Source organism: Amblyomma maculatum, chromosome 6 (genome assembly GCF_055883805.1).
Source record: "Amblyomma maculatum isolate TAMU_Amacu chromosome 6, ASM5588380v1, whole genome shotgun sequence".
NCBI lineage: Eukaryota > Metazoa > Arthropoda > Arachnida > Ixodida > Ixodidae > Amblyomma > Amblyomma maculatum.
In genome coordinates, this window is record NC_139349.1 from 164892121 (window position 1) to 164910350 (window position 18230).

The 18230-nt window shown below is 45.9% G+C and overlaps 1 pseudogene; it reads left to right on the forward strand.

Moving 5' to 3' along the window:
• The first annotated feature begins 7826 nt into the window (after positions 1-7826).
• Positions 7827-10579, forward strand: LOC146187337 (uncharacterized; annotated as a pseudogene).
• The last annotated feature ends 7651 nt before the right edge of the window (positions 10580-18230 follow it).

The following is an 18230-nucleotide window of genomic DNA, read 5'->3' on the forward strand; positions in this document are numbered from 1 at the left end:
AATTGTCAGTTGCAGTTCGTTCAGTCAGAGAGGTTAGTTTATAAGTTGTTCAAAGGAATTACCTGGCGCCCGCTAAAAAGAACAAACAGATAAGGTTTTACCATTTCGGAGTCTCGGCTCATGCCACAGTCTTTCACACGATCCGCACTGTGTGTTTATTTGGGATGACGGCACTTTTTTTTTTTTGTCTACAAGATTGAACACACCCCTCCATGGCTATTGCGATCCTTTCGATAGAATGCACATGCTTCTGAGAATACATAAATATTGCTGATATCACTCAGCATTTTGTTCCAGTCACCACGGATGGCTTGGGAGTATGCAGGAGGCCACAGAATTCCCCATTCTTATTTTTGAAGCTACGACAATTTACCACTAAACACGAAAGCAATCTCGCGTGGTCATTCAAACGGTGCAACATGGTTAGTGGTCTCATCGCATGTCCTTTGCACCATTAATACGTACCACTTTGTCACCATATTTTTGCTTTCTGATGTGCGTTTTACGAAATACCTACGATGCCGTTTTTTAAATCTTTGCGTCAATAAATAATCTTTGGACCACCTCATGCCTGGCCGCTTGAAGCTTTTCGCGTTTTTTATTACCTTATTTTTTTCCTAAATGAAGAAAAACGAGATATGCCAGGTCGTGCTTTGCCTTGCTTGCATTTTCAATCCTCTGTTCTTTTTCGATTGATATGAGGAATAAACCGAGATTTGTTTTGCGCACTTTCTTTATAAAACCAAGTTTCTTGCGGGTTTCTATCTGATGACGATGATGATCCTTGAGGCGGAACACTTTTTAACGGGTGATCTACGAGACTTACTCGGATCTCTAAGCATGCAGCACAAGGTTGCTTCATCTGCCTCGATTTTCAACTGTGGAAAGCGGATATTTCAAGGTTTTCTTCATTTTACTCACTCCTCGTTTTACTGTCCTGCATTTCCGTTTCAATTTTTGCAATAGAGCACCCAGTGTCCCTGAAGAATTAATCCTCTCGGCAAGGGCTTGTAACCCTGAACTTTGTCCCATTTTATTGGTCGTAATACTTTAATGTTTGTCTTAATTTTTTCTTCGCCATCTGCAACCATTTGCTGACTAAGTGGCATGTATGGATTAAGATTCAGCTCGACATCTTCATACACAAGGAACAAGAAAAATTGGTAGGGTTCAAATCGACTGAGCCTAGTTACCGAGCGTAGGCCTCTAGTTGGGCTACGTCAGCAGGATGGCCCCGCTGGGAAGGCGGAGTAGTTACGGCGCTCGACTACTGTGCCCAAGGATGCAGGATCGAATTCCGGCCTCCGCGGCCGCTTTTCGATGTCGGCGAACAACAAGACGCCCGTGTGCTGTGCGATTTCAGTGCACGTTAAAGAACTCCAGGTGGTCGAAATTACTCCGTAGCCTTCCACTACGGTGTCTATCATAGCCTGAGTCGCTTTAGGACGTTAATTAAAACCCGTAAACCAACCCAGGATGGTGTGATTCAGCCTGATGCATGCGACAGAACCCAGGCAACGCATCATCCATGTCTTGAGTGAAGAAACGAGCCACAGTTAAGCATATACCCTTTCTAAGCAGCTGTCATGTAGCGGTGAGAGTATCGCTTTAACGTAGTGGCGAGGCGGAATAGGAGCGCACGGCCACGGCTACGTGATTGCGAGGCTGACGTCACTCGCATTCGGATAGCAGCGAGCCGAAGGAGCGAGCTCGCGGCGCAGCTGTGGCCAGGCGCAGATGAAACTCGTGCATGCGCAGTACATAGTTTGCGAATATTATTGGCATTGGTGAATGGTGGCAGTATAGAGCTACGCTCTATAAAGTAGAACGATAGAGGCCGCAACAGCACAAATCTAAATCGTGAACGACACTTCAAAATCGTGTGTGCTCTAAAATTTGAGTGGGTAGGGGTGAAACCGGCTACAAAAACAAAGTGAGTTGCGAGCACTGCGGTTGTTCACTAACCTACATGAGTAGCACAAAATGCATAAGGGGCACTCCCACTGTCTTGTCGCTTCTACGCCGCCGTGTTTCGACGAGTTCGCCTCGAGCGACGCGTTGTTTACGGGCGTACACTTTCCTTCGCTAACTTATTGCAGCAATCTCTGGAAGCGACAACCATAGTAGATAAAAAAGAAGCGCACCGGCTCTACACAGGGTTCAGACTTCGTTACTGAACCTTGGCTTAGACGGCGGCAGAAAGTATAGGTGGGCAGATGGTATCATTTATTTATATATTCATTTATTTATTATTCAGTACATAATGCTAGCCTTAATGAGGTTGTTGCAGGAATTGGCAGATAAAGTCCGAACCACATAAGGGGTGCATAGTATACATGAACGAAAAAGGATAAAAGCAGTTGTTATCACAAGCAAACAAAGTAAAAAAATCAAGGCAAAAAAAAAAACAATGACAAAGCGAGAAGAGTGCTATGTTTTCCGCAAAGGCTAGATAACTGCGAAACAAAGGTATTCATAGATGTGCAATTAACAATAATATATTGCAATGATAGTTCTTAGTTTTTACGGTTTAACGTCTTAAAGTAGCTGCTCTTCTCTTTCGACAACACGAAATTCTAGGACACAACATTCTAAGCACATTAAAGGATACAGGATATCGAACACACAACAATACACCTTAGTTCTTTTTTTCGATAAGCAATTCGAGATTGGAATTCGTAGGCAGATTTCCCCGCTGCGGTGGTGCAGTCGTTAGGACGCCCGACTACTGTGCTGGAGTACCCGCGTTCGATAGCAACCGCCGCGGCTGTGTTTCGATGGAGGCAAATTGGAGTGGCGTCCGTGTGCTGTGCGATGTCAGTGCACGTTAAAGAACCCCAGGTGGTTGAGATTTCCGGAGTCCTCTACTACGGCGTCTCTGATAGCCTTAACTAGGGTGAATGTCTAGTACCCTATACAAACCAGCATAAATATTAAACGGGTATTTTTTCCTCGAAAACTAACAGAGGGAAGTCCAGCTCGTCTTAGAAGTTCAAATGGGGAATCGAGGCTGAGACTATCATTAAAAACAAATCTGATAGCCTTGCGTTGTAATCCTTAGCGTTTAGATATCAAATATTTTGTGTGAGGAAAGCTGCATAATACGTTGTATTATATGACTGATCGTGTAAGCGATGCATATGCAAGTAAATTGGTTTCAGGTAAAGAGAATCTAATGGAGCGTCTTAGTGAACAAAGGTTGGTAAGTGACTTTGTTGTTACCACGGCGACCTGCGCATGCGGCGCTGCGCAAACGCCGGTGATTTGCTTTTGCTTGTGTGGTTTTTTTTTTTAGTTTTCCAAACCGCCACCGCAAACAGTGACGCCAGTGCTCATCCCCACCTAGGGTGCCTCGATGTAGCGCGCCGCCGTACAGGGTGGAGACACCGCCTTCGACGGCGCCATGATACGGCGGGCTATGGAGCGTCGGCCCGATTTCTTGTTCAGCACGCGCTTGCGCTAGCAGGCTCAGCTGTGTAACGGTTTTACACACATACTCTCAATCCTGAATGCTTTTTTGCTGCAAAAAAAAGTGAAAGCAACTACTGCTTAATAGCATGTCTAATTCTAAGAGGTAATGATCAAATTGCAGCATTTACTCTTTCGTCGTCTCGGATGTTAAAATGCGGTTATTTTGACGACTGGCTGTTTTATAAAGCAATGAATTTTGTACTGCCGGACATGAATGAGTTTATGAGGTGCATAACATTCAGTTGCATCTATTGCTATAGATCAACAACCATGTCTACGTTTCAGTCAGCCGTACAGCGAAAATTATTTGTATCGCAATGGCCCATCGTAAACCGTAGAAAAGACACAGGAAAAAACGATGTGTAAATCAACCTTTGACACGTGTCGCACGCTGATGCATACGGCATTTTATTCCAAACCATCCTCATCAAGACTTCGAAGCTGATTTTGGATGCACGCCTAGGAGACATCTTTTAATCAAAGTTGGCGCCAGCTACAGTTCTTCTGCCGTACCCATCATTCGATTTTTCTGACGGACTTAGCCAACTCAAGCAAATGCGCAAGCGCATCATCCCAAATCGCTCTAACAGTCTGTTGATCAGCTTTGGGTGTTCGCGCAATCAACCACTGGAATCGAAACAGTTTGTTCGATAAGGCATTTACGGATTTTACTGGACTCTTCAAATGGCAGATGTCGTTTTGTTCCGATAAATTTTTAAACGCAATCAAACAATTTCGGAACAGCCGTTGACTTGAGGAGCTGCCGTCCATACACTGTGTTTGCCCTCGAACTGGCGCTGAAATGAGATAGGTGACGAAACAGACATTTTGCGTCTTTTGTAGTGCGCACGCAAATGAATGAAATAATAAAAACATTATGGAAGCAATACGATATTTACATGTACGATCGCACAATTGTTCTGGAGGACAAACAAGCGACAGCACTAATTCGGGTGTCAGGCGGTGAAATTTATCTTCACCTAAATTTGGATTAACCTCAGACGAGTACTTGCGGGGACAACAGGGTGTGCACATCGCCTCGCGATGCGTAATTAATTAAACGGGGAAAGAAAAGCTGCATTCGGGATGACCTTTTGTACTGCGCAAGCACCTTGCTTCCTCACGACCGCTTTCACAAGATGATGCCGCTACACCTTCCAGCTCACGAGAGCAGTTTCTTTGCGACTTGTCGAGCTGTCAATCATATACTTACAACGACTTAATTTTCATGAGCACCAAACTTTTTATATTATTGCGAATCTCAAACACCTCGCGAAAAACTGCTCCAGTGTATAATTAAAAAAAAACAGCTTCAGACGACCTGCTATCTCTGTTTCGCGAAATGTTGTACTAGAGATAAGCCCACTTGTCAAATTCCAGCGCGGCTGACTCACGGAGAGATTTTTTTTTTTTGCGACCAAAATAATTGTTACAAACTGCGTTTCACTTCCTGCTCTGTCGCGAGGTGACATGCCATCCGTCGCTCTCCATTGTATTATTTCTCGAGAAGGAAAGAGGGAATGCAATCTGTGTGAATCTGAAGCCTCAGCGGTTGCCACCAACTTTCAGGATCGAGTGTAAAGGGGAGTGATCGAAAGGGCGCAATGGTGCATTCCTTTGGCAAATACCAGGCTCGACCTTCTCCACATGTTCTTGGTGCGACTATGAGCACAGAAACGCAGATCCTCAACAACAGGTATTGTGTGACACTACGCGAATGATACTAAAGTCGGGTGTCACTCATTGAAAGTTACAATAAATTTCCCCGAGTGACTAAAACACAGCAGATGCAATTGTCCATATATTTAGCTTATAAGTCCTCACGTACGCTGAAAATTCAAAATTTACACTTAAAAAACAGCGCGCTACTCCCGATGCCAGGCAATGCGACGCTTGCTTCGACCTGCTTCAACGTTGAAGAAGGCGGACCAAAATCTGTTGCGCACAATGCTAGATTGGGAAGCCAAAAACCGCACAAAGCTCGTGCTTGCAAGCAGATGGGTGAAGCGGCGTGAGATAATGTCATTCTAAACAGAAGTGGGTGACTGCGTTAGACGAGTACAAAAATATCTTGTAAAGCGCTTTCGTAAATACAGATACAGACCGCAAGAAAGACGACCCGCGCACATACACAAGCGCTTGTGTGTGTTTTGTCATCTTTCTAGTGGTCTGTGTCTGCGCTAGACCTTTTTACAGAATCGAAATGCACCTATTCGCTCAAAATAAATTTTATGGATGCATAAAAGCAGCACAGGTATTGTGGCTTACCTCGCAGATCTTCTCGTGGCCATTCGTCGTCCAGTCTTCACGCTTCATTTTCGCCTCCCATACATTTCTCCGTTTCATCCCGTGGAAAACGAAAACATCTGGATCCTTTTTTTTTTTTACTGAGCCAGCACACAATGGAACACAATAGCCTGGCATGCTAGTTCTTGCGAATGTACACAGTAGAATCGCCCAGCACTCGGCGCACAGCACAACCGCTCGGACACTCCGCAGCAACGACACGAAGCGACTTGTCCCAAGATGGCGAGCTCGGAGAAAGTGGCGGCGCGCGGCATGCCAAAGGGTGTCACCACCCTGTACGTGCGGCGCTGGTATCGAGGCACCCTACCACCACCCTGTGGAAGACCGCAAGTGTTTCAGCGAGTACACGTGAAGACGGGAACGCACGTGTGTGTCGATTAGTGCCTGGCGGTTGCTTTGTCCGGCCAGATTTTGGTTGCAAGATCTTAGATCTTATTTGAGTCATTCTCAGCCCCGTGGCGGCCGGCTGCCGCGTTTGCGGCGTCTTCATGCGCAATGGTATACTGTTACGTGCCGCTGTGCAAGTCAAGCGGCCGGACATCAAGTGGAATTTCACTCCATGAGTTCCCCGTGACTGATATTCGCAACCACTGCCTAAGAAACATCTATTGGCAAGGCGAAGGTAAGCCACTAAGCTGCACCTAGTTTTTAAACATGCTTTTAATTATTTCATTTCAAGCGATGACGCCCGCCGAGTGGCGATCTAGCTTCCGAGCGTTCATGCCACGACCTACTGTAGGTCGTGGCTCATGCGCTCCAGTAGTCGAGTTTGCGTTGCATTGAGTGGTACCGAGAACATACCCGAATTAAGTAATGTATACCTATTTCCACGATGTCCCTCTTTTTTCTTTTTCTCAGGGCAAGGGAAGCAGCCCTGGGTGCCAAGTGACCCAAGCAAAGTCTGTAGCCTTCACTTCAGGCCAGAAAATTATCGAGAAGGAGTGAAGCTGCGGATTTTAAAACCTGATGCCGTCCCAACAGTTTTTCCGGCATTCCCTGCATACTTGCAGCCGTCAGAAAAACAGACGTGGCGCCCGCTGAAACGAAAATTGCTCCCATCTGCTCCTTCTGTGAGCAAGTCTCCTGGGCTTGCGAAAAAAAGCAGGTAAATACAAATATTTTGCCGCACTTTCTGTATCTGTTTAGCTGTAAAAACAGCATATGCTAGTCATAAATATGCTTAACTGTATAGCTGTCTGTTGCAGCTGTTGTAATAAAACTCGTTTGTTTGCTGCATTTCAGGCAAAGTGAGTGTATGCTTGACACAGCTGCAGCAGAAGAACTAGCCAGTGATGATGGGAACAACGGGGCTGTAACTGTTCAGAAATCTGGGAGTTCTGAATCTGCAGAACAACTTTTGCCAGGATCTCTAATGGAGCCTTCAAAAATGTCTTTGCTAGGCCCAATCCAACAACTCTCCTCTGGCCAGTGTTTGCTTCGCACCTTTGAGTTAGCTCCAGAAGAAGCACCGAGAAGTGGCCTATTGTCATGCAGAGAAAATGCAGACGGCTGGTAGAAATGCAGAGCTTCAAGAGGAGCTCTCATTGCTCAGGCATGAAAAGAGAAAAACTGAGGGAGTAGTGAAGAAAACGAACTTCACGGTTCTTCGGGTATGGTATCTGTTATTAGATTATCAATCAAAATTACTGTTCATTAAATTTTGCCTTTCACAATCTTGGACTCTTTCAGAAAAAAGTGGAGCAAAATGATGCAAGAGCCCTTTTCATTCAAGAGCAGCTGGCTTTTTTGGGCGTGTGAAAGCGCCGCTGGCAGGAAGAAACTATACGCCAGTGCGTACTCTGGCATGCCAAATCTCCATCCTGTTACCAGCTGCTGAGAGAGTCTGGCGGGCTGAAATTACCTTGCAGGTTGACACTGAGAAGGTACATCGGTGCTTGCACTGGAGAGGTAGTCTCTTCACTGATAAAGAAGCAGCTCCGTGTAGAAGCAAAACTGCACTCCGAACAGGTAAAATACTTTGTTGCACATCAAGCAATCATTTACGTATGTTTTTACATTACTCTCTGCAGGCACGATGTGGTTCCCTTATGGACGAGATGTCTATTAAACAGGCTACTATATACCAAAAGCAATAAGATGTTGTCCACGGTGCGGTCAACTTGGGAGGAGCTGAAGTTGTTTGCAGCCTACAAGATGAATTGGCAGCCCACCTCCTATGTTTTGTTTTCGTTGGTATATCCACTCATTACAGGTATGTTGAGCTTTTAGCTGTGCTAAAAGATATAAAATTCATGACGTCTATCAAATTTGCAACAATTATATTCTTTTGCAGAATGCCGGTTGGGTATTATTTTACGATGGCCCTAACTGGAAGCCAACTAGAGATGCTTGCCCTTAAAGTAATAGCATTTGTCGAAGAGGCAGGCTTTCAGGTGGCGGAGCTAGTTGAAGACAATCATCAGGCAAACTGCAAATTTTTTTCTAGCTTGTCAGAGGGCCCTATCAAGCCTCTCATAACGTGAGTAGTCATTCACTGTTGCCTTATGTAATGCATGTGTTGCTGTGAATATCTGTGCTAATTCTGCTGTCATGTTTGCATTCTGGTGGTTGTGTATGGAATTTATAATGTTGCTTTAAGGTGGCATAATAGTCCTTACGGAAAGTTTTTCTAGGCATCCTCTAGATGAAAACCGGCAGCTCTACTTGTCATTTGACTAACACCATATTCTGAAAAATATCAGGTCGCAGATTCTTGATGAAAAGAGAATTTTCCGAAACAAAGGGAAACTGATCCTGCCAGATTACTTAAGGTAACTTTTGTAGTATTATGCTAACCCTTTACTATTTCGCAGGTTGCTCCACAAGGTGCAAGAGCAGCAGGGCGCCTTTAAAATGGTGCAGGGCTTTACAAAGAAACACCACTGGCCAAGTAACTTCGAGAAAATGAAGTCAGTAGAGCTATTCAGATTTTCTTACCGCAGGTAAAATATCCTTTGATTAATTTTCTTGTGTGAACATTGTATATACGAGCGTAAGTATAAATGGCAGTCACAATCTGTAGTACTGCTTAAAAGCTATAAACTGTTTGCATCTCTTTAATATTTCCAGTTTTAGCTTATCCAACCTGCGGCTGAAGTCAGCTTAAATGCTCACTGCTGTTTCCTTTTTTTTTTAAAGGTCACTTCAGTCCTGAGATTTCTGCAGCAGCACGGACATCGCCTTGGCGCTCCTGGGTTCGAGGGTTGCTTGCTCACAGTGGAATTCATGGAGATAGTCTATAAATGATTTTCAGTGCACAACATCAAGAGAACGACATTTTACACTGTCAGCAGGAATGCTTGGAGGATGCCCTTCTACAGTACAAGTGACGAAAGGTACAGTACAAGTAACGAAAAGTCTCAATATGCAAAAATGCTGGTATACTTGAAGAAAGCATCCACATAAAAAGTGCATGCGAAAGGTAATACTCATGTTCTCTTTTTGAAACCCTTTTTTATTTTTTTTTCATACTGCAGAAAAAAATAGCTTGGTGCCATTTTCTTGCGTCATGATTTCATTGTTTCTTTTTTTACTTGCAGGCTTCTATGGCTAGAGGCAGAATGCCTAGATTATTTTGCCTCGTGGAAGCAAGGTGCCATCCACAAGCTGGAATTTTCTTCTGCAGAAACTCACGAGGCACTAACCGTAACAACAGCATCCACCGTTATGTGCACAAAACACCTGCTAAATGCAGGATTTTACTTTGTGCTGGGAAGTTTTCCAGTGATGACGTAAAGTCACTGTTTTCTGCTATTAGGCAGCTAAATGGCAGCAATGACGAAATGGGTGCCTACACAGCGTTGTCGGTGCTGCAGAAGATTTTGATCACTGGCATCATTCATTCGTCAGCCAGTGGTAATGTCGAAGTGTGGTGGGAAACCTAGGGGCAGCATCACATTGGCCTGCTCAAACAGTGAGCAAGGTACCCGCAGGAAAGGACGTTAGAAAGCTTCTGCTCCCCTACCTGTCAGCATTGGAACGGTACCCAAGTATGCATTTTGTCTTCATCAATACATTGTGGAGGAAGCGCTGAAAACATAGCTAACAATTTACTTGTAACGGTTTGCATGCTTGTAAAAGAGCGTAACAGTGAAGCATATATGTTTTGATCGAAATTCCAAGAGTGCACAATGTGCTATTAGGCATTTTCTGAAACATGTCTCAAGTGGCTTTTTATTTAACTACAGGTTGATCTACACTCAATGCCAGGTCAACAAAATTCAGCAAAATCACTAACCAGTTTACCGTTTCTTGCGGCTGCTATCAAGCCTGTTATTACCTATTTTTTACACCAAACCACACTTTATTTTCAGGTCTGCCACAACAGAGCTTGAGATCAAGTACTTTAGCCCTGATTGCTGGCTTTTTGGTGAGGGCAGTACAAGACAACATTGATTAATGCACGGGATGCATTGATAAGCTGCGCGCCCCAACTTCCACTTCAACTAAAACTGCCCTGATTGCAGGAATTGACAGGGGAAGGCTCGTCTACCCCACTTTGGCCTTTGTAGGCTTTGTTTCCCTTCTGGGAGCTGCCTCTAAAACAGCTGAAGTACCGATAAAAGGGCCACAGCCTCTGAAAAAGTTTGGAGAAGTTGTGCTTCCTTGTATTGTTCAAAATCCGTTGCTTATGTACCCTGTCAACCCCACAGAGGCCCATAGAATGGAACTCGCCAGACTTGTGGCCAAGAAGTTTATGAGGCCCTTTTTAAAAAATTTTCCTGGACTTCTCACCGAGGGCAACGCGAAAAGGAAGATGTTAAGTAAGAAGCCTGTCTCCCGAAAAGTTCTAAAAGTATGATCTGCCACAATAAAGCGCCCTTGGCATTTTTGAGGCTCAGCCTTTCGCCATAATTTCTTAAAGCGGCGTAAATAAACGCGCCAACAACAGCACATTTTTAAGATTGCGGCATGCACTGGAATTAAAACTACTGACGTTATACCACGCTCTCAACGGCACCTCACTTCAGTGAACGTGCCGAATGCAACAAAGGAACGCGTACTGCGTTTATTGCGCCCCGCTCGGGACGAGAGAAACCAACGGAGAATATAGTGCGGGCTGCTCAGGCCTCGGCTAACATGGAAAGTGCGTACTAGACCACATTGGGAGCACAACATTACCCAGCTTTTCAGTAGACAATGAGAAAAAAAAGCTCCGACAGATTATACCGTTTCAATCCTAGCAGCGCGCCGTGCCTTCAAAGTCTCTTCAAATTTCATTGCACTGCATAGCGAATATAGCAAATATTTGGGATTTTCGCGTGTATCGCCGGGCCTTTTTCTAGCCGCACACTATCTATAATGTGAAATGGCGATTTAACTGCAGTTCCTGCGCGAATTTTTGCCATCATTGCCGTACTCCTGAAGGCAGGGCTCGGCAGAGCCGAAGCCGCCGGAGCGTTGCTGTGAGGGTGAGCCCTGGCGGCCTCTACCGGCACGCTTGGTCCCTATTCAAGTATCACGTGGTATTTCCTCGGCCGCGTGCTGCCGTAGACGACCGCGGGATGCGCAGGTCGCCCATTATAGACTAGGTCGTGGTTGTTATATATGACACATACTTGTCCAATTTTAAATTTGAGGTACTTGTACTCCTTAACAGCCTAAAATGTTGTGTGTCTATATTTCCAAGTGAAAATCAATGGGTTTTTTTTTCTTTGATACTGCCATCACTACTTATTTTATAAATTTAGTGCCATTTACCAATCGTCGCACCAAGTTCCTATTTTCTTCAAGGACATTGTTAAATTGAAGTTGGTCTTGTTTAGTGTTATCATTTACGTATATTAAAAACAACATTGTGGCTAATACTGTGCCTTGAGGAACTCCTCACGTTACTTCAATGTTATTTGAATCGTACCTTCGGAATGGACGGACTGTCTGCGATCCTAAAGGTGATACCTGCTTCTCCCATCTTAAATACGAGGTTGAGAAGTTTGCGGAGGTCATGTGGATGAAGCTAACGCAGATAGTGGTTATAGGGGGGGGGGGGGGGCACATGGGAGACGCCTCTGCCCTGCAGTGGGTCTGATTACAGTGATGTTCATGAAGGCGAATCCTTACGAGGCAACGTTACAAAACGGAATTTTTCCTGGGAAGGGAGGGGGGGGGAAGGGGGGTACAGTCTGTCACTAGAAGACAAAATACAGTTCGTTCCAACTCTGGATTTCTGGTGCTGCAAGAGACCTGATCCTTCAGCTGGCAGTGGTCTTGTTCCCCAAAGTTCCAGCGAGAGCTCGATCTGCAAGTGATTTCTTGGCCAGCGCAATTAAGAATAATGCGCATCCTTTCAGGTAGCGGCCCATTATCGGGATTGTATACCCCTGAAGAGGGGAAAAAGGTGCGTTAAGCATGAACTCTGATCAATAGTCATTCCTTTCGTGGAGCTGATAAGACTGTTGCTCTTGCCATGGTTTTTATTTGTTTTCGTGTTTCAAGTACAAACACGTTAGGAGAATCTGGCTCAGGGGGGGGGGGGGGGGAACGTCAAGGAATGCCCGGCTCGAAGGCTGAAGCAATGGGAGGTGTTAGCTGGCGGGCTTGCGGTAACAAACGGCACTTCGATCGGCATCGCTGCAACTTTGTCCGCCTTCCACCGCACCTCAGGTCACGTAGAAACCATCCTATGGCCGTTATAGCGGATAAGGTTTAAATAAAGAATGAAGCCTTTCCTTGGTGTTACTTGCGAACTCCAGTGCTTCCCGCATGGCTGCATGCCGTCACTTCTTAGTAATGCGCTCTTGTGTTTTGCGAATAAAGTAGTAGAGCATCTGTTAGAGCTTGACAAAAAAGCTCGCATATTTAAAAGAGTGCGTTGTTGGGCGAGTCGTTCAGACATATATTTAAGGTATACTCCGCACACAAGAACAAGGACCAGAAAGGAACAAGGACTGCGCTTGTTGTATGTACCTTTCTCGTCCTTGTTTTTGTGTGCACAGTACACCTTGAAGACTCGTATATTTATCCTGTACAGCGGTGACGTCCATACCTGTATGGTCGCCTGTCACTGTGAGCATTGTTTCGTTCTCCTTGGAACCTTGACATAAGAGTGCCAAATGAGCGCCAAACTGTGCATAATATAGTATCTTGTTTCGCTGGAAAAATATCCCTACCTTTTCCTATATGACGGGCCTAATTGTAGCCATCACCAGATGATCAGGTGATGAAACACAAGTAGAAAAGCTGGTGGAAAGCCACGCAAGCGAAAATCGGAAAGCAACCAATTATTAAAATTTCATGGGTGAAGATGCGTCGCCGTGGAAAGAAAAAAACTGTGAGGCGATAAGGCACGTCAAGTTGCCACAGCTCGAAACCAGTATGACCGCGGCTATTGGTCGAGTCCTGTTCAGAGGTCAAGTGAGCAGCGTAGTAAATGTTTCTCGGCATGACTTAAAAGCAGATTTTGTGTCCTGAGAACTAACATGCCATATACCTGTTTATACTGGGGCCTAAAAAGATCTGCAAGGAATAGAAACAACGAAAGCGACCGGATATATGGCATACACTTTCAATCAAGTATTGCAAACAAAGTGAAGACTTTCCCAATGGATTCTAGGAAACGAAGGAGATTCCCACATCTGTGTCACGTCTTAATCGAGTGAAGAATGGTGGCGGATTGGGCTAGTTGGTGCAGGTTTGACATTTTTCGAAAGCGCTAAAGCAACATGGACGGAGAAGGAACAGACAGGGATGAGTGCTACTTCCAACTGCTTGTTTGGTGAAACCACAAGTGCTATATACAGTCCTCAAACGCTTCGATAGCACGGCAGACGTCTGCACGTGTGCGATAACAAAGTGCAGCTCCTGGGACTGACGGAAACTAGAAGATATCTGCAAGATTACATTGATACACTGGGGAATGCAAGTTCTTTGGAGCGCAGCTATTTGGCGCCCGTTCCTTCGTTTCGAGTCGTCGTCGGCGTAGTCCCTCGTAGCTAGCTCCGCAGCTGGGGCAGCGCTCTCCCCCCCTCTCCCCCCCCCCCTCCTTCCTCTTCCTCCGTGGCGGCGACCGCGCGTGCGCTCCAATTACTGCGCGCGTTCCTGCCACCGCAGTTCGCCGCCGCAGTTCGCCATGGCTAGGTTGCTTCCGGAAGAATTTCTAACATAATTGTTGTGCTGACGCAGCCGGTCGTTGAGACAACAGCCTGTTTGTCCAACATACTTTTTGCACGAGATAGAGGGATGCAATAGACAACGCAATCTGTCCAATCCACGTACCCTGTTTGGTGTTTAATGCAACATGCTTGTTCGAATGAACAGTAGGGCTTCGTCAGCTTGCTAAGCTTGTTTAGCTTGTGAGGGGCCATGAACACAACTGTCGTCTGCTTTCTGCGCTAACTTTTTTTTTTTTTAAATTGTGGGAAACACTGTGCACGCAGGGGAGCACAGCCATCACATTTTTCTTTTCCCTAGATTTCTGTGCGTTTTCTTCGCGAACGAGAAAGTTCCTAAGGATGCGTTCTGCTACCGAGACCTAAGTGGAACGGAGTAGCCTGCGGCGGATAACCGTTTCCCTTGTTGCTGGAAACTACTGGACATACAATGGTGGCAAGAGTTTGTCAAGGCGTTTTTAAAGCAAAGTGCACTGACTCCACGCTTTACCAGATTAGTGTGGGCGGAGCGAAAAGATAAGAGGGGCTTATTGTCACGAGGATCGTAGCTCCAGCAAATGTGGTTGCCGGGGAGTGAAAAGTTAATGTCAGGAAAGCGTATTTCCTCGTCAGATGGTAGTTCATGGGTTAGCTTTAGTGGCCTGAGATTGTCCTGAGAGGCTGCTAAAACCTGACCAGCTTCGTTCTGAACAGAGTTCCGGTTACAGTCAATAAACACTAAAAAATCATGTACAATCCAAAAAAAAAAACTTTAAAAGCCTTTGAACCCTCAAATTAACGCTGCAAGGCTCGGCAATGGTAGCTTAAAAACATAACTAAGCACCTGTGCTATACAGGAACAAATACGCGCATCTTCCTTTCATAGGAAGAGTTCGTTATTCTACGATATAAACGCATTTTTCAGACAAATCTGCAAAAATTCCAGAAAGCCGCCGCATGAAACCCCGGAATCATTTTGGGAGGGGACCAAACTGAAGTGCAGTCGTGGTTTCATGAAATGAACAGTTGGAAGTAGCGCTCCTCCTTGTCTGTTTCTTCTGCGTCCGTGTTGTTTTAGCGCTTTCGAAAAATGTCAAACCGAGTGAAGCGTGGCGAACCGCTCAATGTGCCTTTCGCTCTCTAGACACGTCCAAAATGCGACGCAAACTAAAATAAAAAAAAATAATAATCAGCATTGTGCTGAGATAAGCTTTGAGGCTTAGGATATAACTCATCAAAAGCGGTTTTGTACTCCTCTTATCATGTACAGCCCGAAAAGCTGAGTGAGCCACGCAAAGACAAGCTCACATATCTCTCGCTAAAGAAATGAGCTAGATTTTCGCGCGTTAGCCTTTTGGGCACATTCGTTTGAGAAGCCGTTGCCAAAGCCCAGAATTGAAATGTGGCGTCAAAGAAGCACGTGAGAAAACGTGCCGGGAAAAGAGGTAGACACGTAATTTTTCATTAAAATTGTGACACAACCGCTCTTTGTGCAGGTATCAGGGCGGTGTCATACCATTTAGCTTACAATTTAGCATCCATCCGTTAGTTAAGTCGGAGGTTAGTTTGCGACAGAGATTCAAACCGACGGCATATGTCCAGTAGGCCCATCTTTTAAATGCATCATTCGAGCGTCGACGTCCAGGTGCAGCGGCGCCGAGGTAAAGCAGAGTGGAAACCGGGAGAGGACATGTGTCCCCGCGTATGAAGTTTTATGGCTGAGTTCTGAGCGGAACTTTTTCCTTCCCTATTTGAAGCGTGTTTTTGTTTCGATGCAGGCAAGCGCGTAACGTTCAGAATATGACGCTACGCCTCGGCTCCATTTGCAGGTACCGCCTCGAGGGCGTTTATTTTTGCTCAATACGACTATAATTAGTGTCCTCTCTACGAGCTATTCACAAGTAACGAACACAGCTGGTTTTTTGGGAATGCTGCTTTATATGTACGGCAAATAAAAAAAAGAAGTCTTCTTAATTTGATGGAGTGCATCATAGCCTTTTATGTGCAGTGGGGTCGTGGCACTAATCAAAATTGCCTCGCAAACGACACTCAATGCAGCAGGAGGAATTGTGGGCGCGCCATTGCTCTCGCAAGCTTTATCCTCTCCTTTGTCATCCGGTGCACTACCGCCGAGAAGTCACCGCTCTCGCAATACTTTTAAAAGTGTCCTATTGTACTTCTACTTGTGTGCCGTTAAGAGACAGTATATGTGTCCACCGAGATGTGAGAACAGTAGAAACAAGGATGGAACAAACCATCCAAGAACTGCTACGAAAGAGCAGCCGAACACACGTATGGAGCAGATTTACTGTGCTTTTGAACACATAACTACTGTCCAAACTCAGCTCCAAGCACAGCTAAATGTAATCATGGAGTGATTGCCCATTGAGTTTCCCCCAAGTCAACCTGTAACACTCGCAGCACACGCTACTACACCTTAGATCATGGCTTCCCCTTACATACTACAATGGAATTGCCGGGGACTTCGCAAGAAGGCCGCTGCCTTTCGCCTGTACTTAGGATCCCTCAACGATCTCCCTGCAATCATTATCTTGCAAGAAGCACATGGCCGTTACAATATTCCAGGATATACCTCATATATCCAACCAAGCATACGTACCAAACGGCAAGCCGATTCCCCTGTCTACACCGTCACTTATGTTCTCAAAAGCCTGCCAACCGTTCAAATCGACACCTGTCCCTACAACACGTCAGAGACAGAATATGTATGCACTTTAACCCAGCTTCCTCACATACCTGAGCCAATTTTAACACTCAATACCTATTGGACACCATCCGCAAAGCCTTCTCTCAAATTACTCACTCCTTTTCTTCAGCAGTATCCTCTATGTACGGTCGTATGGGCTGGCGATTTCAATGCTCCCCATCCCGACTGGCTTTACACGCGTATTACTCACTCGAGCCACATCCTACGCGTGGTGACACAAACTCTCGGTTTTAGCCTTTGTAACGACCTCACATCACCAACACGTGAGCGCAACAGCGTCCAGCGCGACACGGTTCCTGACCTCACATGGTCCCTGAGAACACCAGGTGGTGTTTGGGAAACTACTGATCTCACCTTTGGCAGCGATTACGTTATTATCACTTACCACCTTCCTCTATGTTCCAAACGTACAAAAAGCGCCCGCAGAGCTCGCTTGACGGACTGGGCCCTTTTCAGAAGGCGCCTTGAATCGATGTCCTCTCAAAATTACTCCGAATGGCAAGAAAATGTCACACAGACCGCGCACGAAACGGTTAAACGTAATAAAATAACTGACAAAGTCCCTGCCATCGACTCGCACTTGCTCCATCTTTGGGACCAATGCCACGCGCTGCAAAATAAGTGGAGGCGAAATAAGCAGAACCGTCTGCTTAGATCTAAGCTAGAGGCCATTACAGCAAAGGCCCTGGACTACGCACGCCAGCTGGAGACCAGCAACTGGCTCCAGTTCTGTGACTCGCTTGGCGGCCAGCTGCACACGGCCAGAGTATGGCACATACTCAAAGCAATGATTGGGGCAGGCACGTGTTCACACGCACATTCCGCAGTTACAGATATCTAGCGGACTCTGATTCCACGCTTTGTTTCGAACTCCACACAGTTTTTTCCGCCCCATCCTGCAGCTTCTTAACCAGACCCACCTAAAAGCAATCCCACTGACCTTCCCATCGATGTGGATTTCAGCATGGCTGAACTCCGCACGGCTCTTTCTCAGTCTCGACAACGAACGACCTCTGGCCCCGACGGCATAACATATGGCCACCTTCGCAATCTCCCTGACACTGGATTAGAAGCCCTGCTCGGTAACACAAACGAAGTATGGCGTACAGGGATTCTCCCCGAGGATTGGAAAACCTCTCATACAGTTCCCATTCCGAAGCCCGGCAAAAGAGCAACCCTAGACACCCTTCGACCGATTTCTCTCACGTCGTGTGTGGGCAAGCTTATGGAGAAGATGGTTCTCGCTCGCCTCACTTGGCTCGCAAATAATCCCAACTCCCTTCATTGGACCATGACTGGATTTCGAGCTCATGTCTGCACGCAAGACACGATGCTCCGTATTCAGCAAGAGGTCTATCAGTACACTAGCAGTCAGCAACTCCGCTGCATTGTAGGTCTCGACTTCCAAAAAGCTTTCCACTCGATCTACCATTCTGCCATTCTTGAACAACTTAAACGTCTAACCTGCAGCCCCCGCCTGTACAATTATATTCACAACTTTCTCACGACCCGTCGCCACACTATAAAGCTGCCAAACTACCTTCAACCCTACTGGACACCCACTCGCGGGTTTCCCCAAGGCTTTGTTCTCTCACCCTTCCTCTTCAATCTTGCTCTTCGCCCTCTACCCCTCCTCC